This window comes from Protomyctophum parallelum (genome assembly GCF_964188405.1).
Source record: "Protomyctophum parallelum genome assembly, chromosome: 22".
Classification (NCBI taxonomy): Eukaryota; Metazoa; Chordata; class Actinopteri; order Myctophiformes; family Myctophidae; genus Protomyctophum; species Protomyctophum parallelum.
The window spans coordinates 28,399,042-28,405,041 of record NC_139714.1 but is presented as its reverse complement, the minus strand read 5'-3'; the positions used below and the strand labels follow the sequence as shown (position 1 = coordinate 28,405,041).

At 45.3% G+C, this 6,000-nt stretch overlaps 1 protein-coding gene across 4 annotated transcripts in view; it reads left to right on the top strand.

The window, feature by feature from the left end:
• Positions 1 to 6,000, top strand: part of LOC310853280 (protein PHTF2) — a 50,075-nt gene that overhangs the window by 5,615 nt on the left and 38,460 nt on the right. The window lies entirely within an intron of this gene.

The window sequence follows — 6,000 nt, the reverse complement described above, 5'->3', positions numbered from 1 at the left end:
TACAAGCTCATATCGCGCCACCGAGTGGCGCGATACGAGCTTGTAGGTCTGCTATTTTAGAAAAATCCAAGAACGACTGACATTTTTAGAATCTGATCTCAGGTCAGAATGGGTTCATCAGACCAGTGTGTGTCCGGCGGAAACCTCGTATGAATCTGATCTCAGGTCAGAATGGGTTAAAGCCACAGTAGTTGGCTCCAGGTGCAATGTTCAGCAACTACAAACTAAAGATAATAAATGGACAAAATGAGAATCGTCTGACGATTGTTGTGTAGGAAAAAATCGAGATTGACATTTGAGCAACACTGATGCCTACTGCCTGCAAAGGAGTGTGACGCATGCCCCAGAGGGCTCTGGCGAGTCCTTTCAGGTTACAGGCTGTAACGTGGCATCATAATATCCTGATGCATGACATGTTTGGATACGCAATACGCATCCAATCAACTGTGAATCAACTGTCAACAAAGGTGACGCCGATTTAAGCACCGATCATGCTGACCGAGCGCCGTAACCATTACAGTAATGAAGTTAGTGTCCAGTTTTACACGCTGTAGAACGATAAAGAGTTATGTCCTGACTTGAGATATTATGTAAACACACTTAACAGTGTATCAGACAGACACGCACACTGCACAGTCCAGCTGTATCGGAGAGCCCACACAGAGGGGGGGGGGGGGGGGGGGGGAGAGCGAGATCTCTGAAAGATGGGATTATATAATTATCATGGATAAATTTGACCGATAGTAGTCTCTTCATCTCTGTTAAAAACAAAACCTTCAGAGGGTCAGTGAGGCTGACTGCATTCCAGATGTCCTTCTGAAGGATTTTGAATGGTTGTAGATGGTTCATAAAATCGTCGCTGAAATGCCTCAACTAATGGTTGCCGTTATGGTTGTGATGTGCACACTGAAAACGACATATTTATAACGATTCTTATTGTACTTTGTGGGGATGACAGGAACTTATAAAAGTAAAATTTGAGGCCTTGGGCCCATGATGATTCCTTTTTTAATAATATTCGAGAAGCCCCCCCACCCACATACACACACACACACAATACACGCACACACACACACAGGTCAGGGAGCGAAAATGCGGGCGAGCAGAAAGGCGTGACTGCGCTATTAGCGCTAATGACTTTGGATCGTCTAGAGTTTGACCCCCAGCCAAAACCGTTGAGAACCCCTGAACTAAGGGACAAGAGCATACCTTTCCTCTATGGTTTGATATAATAACACAAAAAGGTCGTACAAAGGGTGCAATCTCTGCCACAAAGAAAGGAACTATGCAAACAAGCTTTTCTTTGCTTTTCTGGCACATTGCAAACCCACACACTTGCACTGTAAGCTTCGCAGTCGCAACAAAAGTGTCTACATATACAAGCGACAAAGTGGCCCAGCAGTCCTTCATTTCCAACCGATCGACTTGGAGTGACGGCGGTTTGTTTATTGATAGTTACGGCATATTCGTAACGGAACATACAGCCTACATGTGTGCGTGTGAGATTTTGGTTGGTAAGTTATATGTTGCAACTCTCCCAGCCATGTCCTCATTTTGTTTTCCAACATGAATTATAGCCTGGCACTGTGCGTGCGTGCATGCATGCGTGTTGTCTCTGGGTAACACTGTTTTTAGGAAGAGGCCACAATACAGATTGTACTGTACGTAATCTGCTCACGTCTCTGTCTGTCTATGTGTCTGTCTGTATCCGTCTGTCAGTGTAATATAAGTCGCTGTTTGTTTCGGGGGGATGAGACTTTGCACCAGCTTAACCCATTCTGACCTGAGATCAGATTCATAACGAGGTTTCCGCTGGACACACACTGGTCTGATTAACCCATTCTGACCTGAGATCAGATTCTAAAAATGTCAGTCGTCCTTCGATTTTTCAAAAATAGCAGACCTACAAGCTCGTATCGCGCCACTCGGTGGCGCGATATGAGCTTGTAGATCTGCTATTTTTCAATAGCTAAAGCACGACATGATGCCAACACCAAAATGGGTGCCCGGTCAGAATGGGTTAAGTATCTCGGGGTCTTGTGACTCTTGTTCACGAGTGAGGGGAGGACGGAGAAGGAGATCCGCCGGTGAATCGGAAGGGTCGGTGTTGCAGTTTCTGTACCGCCCTGTTGTGGCGAAAAGAGAGCTGAGCCAGAAGGCAAAGCTCTCTGTCTATTACCGAGCAATCTTCGTTCCTACTCTCAGCTATATGGTCATGAAGTGTGGGTCATGAGCGAAAGAATAAGGTCGCGGATGCGAGCGGCCCGAAAATTAGTTTTCTCAAACGGGGTGGCTGGCATCTCCCTTAGAGATGGGGTGAGAAGTGCAGTCACGCGAGGGAGACTCGGGAGTAGAGTCGCTGCTTCTTCGCTCGGAAAGGAGCCAGCTTAGGTGGTTCAGCCAGGCACCTAGTACGGATAGCTCCTGACACCGAAGACCCAAGGGAGGTCTTCGGTGCACGTCCCACTGGGAGGAGACCCCCGGGGCAGACCAAGGACCAGATGGGGGGGGGGGGGGGGGGGGATTATATATCCAAACTGGCCTTGGAACGCCTCGGGATCCACCAGGAGGAAGTTACTAATGTTGCTCTGGAGAGGGGGAAGTCTGGGGGTCACGTGCACGCGCCTGCATTCCTGTGTCTGTGTTTATGTTAACAGTGGGTGGGAATGGAGAAAGTGAAGGAGAAATATTATAAATGGTGGGAAGCTCTCTCCCCCTCTCTCTCGCTCTGCGTGAATTATCTAGATGTAAATTATTTACATCTCTTCTGTTCTTTCCCGGAACAGTGGGATCTTACAGAATAGAGGAGGAGAGGAAAGGAGAGGATGACATATAGGGCAGACTATGGTCCCCGGTGCGCACTCTGGACCACTTGGTGGCAGATGTTGTGGTAGTGCATGAACACTGCGTAGTGCGTACTGTTCCCCGGAGTGGATCACCCAACCGTTCCCGGGACCACATGGAGGCATGTGCATAGTCTTTCTTGGGACTGATTTTTAAGTGTACTTGGATATGGATCGCTGCAATGTGAAAGCATTGGAATACAGTTGAATGTAAGTGTACTCAGGGTGCGGAAGAAAAAGTCAAGGCCAATGTGAATCATGGCCAGCGGGGACCAGGCAATCCTATTCGGGAACAGACTCGAATCAAACAGACTCGGTGTGAATCTGCCCATAGAGAGAGGAGAGGAGAGGAGAGGAGGGGTGCTGATAGGAATATTAACTGGCTGAGAAGAAAAATACATCCTGTTACTAACACACACACACACACACACACACACACACACACACACACACACACACACACACACACACACACACACACACACACACACACACACACACACACACACACAGAGAGAGAGAGAGCCGAGGCCTGTGTCTGTATATTAAAGCAAACTGCTTCCTTCCTGCTATGTGTCAGGAAGAAGGATAGCACGCACGCATACACACACACACACACAGTTTGAGTTCAAACAAATGCTACTTTCTATTTTAAGAACTCCCATTCTTTGAAGGTGGCACAGAGACATAATGCATTGTGAGTGCGCACTAAATACTCAGTGCTACTACACACAACAGACAAACATCTCACGCATGCACACACACACACACACACACACACACACACACACACACACATACGCGCGCATGCGGTGGGATGTGACTGTGTGTGTGGGAAGTGTTCCATTACATTATACAAACACACCTCCGCTTGTTTGAAGTGCGTTGAGTATGTGTGGTAGTTGATTGGTTGGTCGGTCGGTTGGTTGCCCTGGTAACACCATGTAATCATTTCTAACACCTTGCATTCACACTAAGGACTCCATTGGTGGTCCTGATCCGTGTTTTACAACCACCCCCCTGGTAGGCTTCACTTCGCCCACCTGGCCCTGAAAGTCAGGACAGGAATAGGAATTAATTTTGTCACTATTTGTCAATGTCACCGACGTCAGGGGACTGATTGTTGATGGGCCACAGGTGGGCCGATGTCACACTGCATATCAAATTGTCTCGTCTACACATTGGCTTGCAGGTGTGTGTCTTTTTGGCTGTTCCTCAGCCTCTTTTGCCACAGGACAGGAATAGGCCCATCATTCACACATACTAGGCTATGTATTATTTTACATAATTGCAATTACATTAATCTGTATGGATAATTTAATTGGATAATAATTTAATATTCATACAGGGGGCAGTAGTGGCTCAGCGGTAGACAGTAGAGTGGCCGGATGGGAGCGTGAGGTTCCCAGTTCGATCCCTGAGCTCCCCCAAAGTGTGTGTGTGTGTGTGTGTGTGTGTGTGTGTGTGTGTGTGTGTGTGTGTGTGTGTGTGTGTGTGTGTGTGTGTGTGTGTGTGTGTGTGTGTGTGTGTGTGTGTGTGTGTGTGTGTGTGTGTGTGTGTGTGTGTGTGTGTGTGTGTAATGAACAATCTATGTAAATCGCCTTGGATAAAGGCGCTATATGAATGCATCATTTATATAAATGCACCATCTGTTGAAAAACTTTAATTAGTTTTCAAACATTTGCAAAAATGAATAATTATATCCGATCTACAAGCTCACAAGGCACTACAACAGTGCACACTGTGAGCTTGTAGATTGGCGTTCAACTGTTTAAATAAACCAAAGTTTTTTGTGTTATTAGTTTAATAGTTAATTTGAATGTTCTCAAATTGAAAACTTTAGTCAGCTATAAGTGGTTCAAATTTATTTGAAAATGTTACACCTTTTGACAATATCTGTTAAAACAGTGTTAACCTGACGGTCTACAATACATTTTCACAGTGTAAGCCAATATGTTAAAAAATATAGTGTAACACAGTATGTTGTGACTGTCACTTACTGTAGTGTAATATGTTGCTTATTATTGTGTAATACTAATAATACATGATATGGCATGTTTTACTGTACCACAATGTGTAATGTGTATACTGTATTACCGGGCGGTATAGTGTACTAATTATACATGGCTTCACATGATGTCATACTCAGTTAAAACTAATCCGTTAGGATTTAACACGCCCTTGGTTAGGAAATAAAGCCTATGAATACTATAATACAAATATAAAAACAGTCTCGCTGCCTGCTATTGAATCTGTTTCATAATCATAACCAACCACGGCAACAGAAGCTAATGTTATGAGCTAACTGTAGCTACAGGAAAGCCATCACAAAACGCAGTGAGTGAACCAACAGAAGCTAATGTTATGAGCTAACTGTAGCTACAGGAAAGCCATCACAAAACGCAGTGAGTGAACCAACAGAAGCTAATGCTATGAGCTAACTGTAGCTACAGGAAAGCCATCACAAAACGCAGTGAGTGAACCAACAGAAGCTAATGTTATGAGCTAACTGTAGCTACAGGAAAGCCATCACAAAACGCAGTGAGTGAACCAACAGAAGCTAATGTTATGAGCTAACTGTAGCTACAGGAAAGCCATCACAAAACGCAGTGAGTGAACCAACAGAAGAACGTCGGAAACGAACGAAAACAACGTCCGGGAGGTTGTGACTGAGAAACGTACGTTTTAATCCATTCTGACCTGAGATCAGATTCATAACGAGGTTTCCACATGGACACACACTGGTCTGATTAACCCATTCTGACCTGAGATCAGATTCTAGAAATGTCAGTCGCTCTTCGATTTTTCAAAAATAGCAGACCTACAAGCTCGTATCGCGCCACTCGGTGGCGCGATATGAGCTTGTAGATCTGCTATTTTTCAATAGCTAAAGCATAACATGATGCCAATACCAAAATGGGTTAAGACCTGGCAGTTAGGACGACTTTGACGAGAGTCATTCTCTTCTTTTTAAAATGTTCAATCATATACGTCTTAAAAAAATGTAAATGAACAGACACAACGACGACAACGGCCTCTCTTGAGGGCCTCGCCCCTTCTGCGCTCCGGCCCCCAAACAGGTCGGGTCTACTGATTTAGGTGCCCTGGCTGGCAGTGCCACCATTCCAAGCTCGTAAAACTCTAGACGCACTGCAAT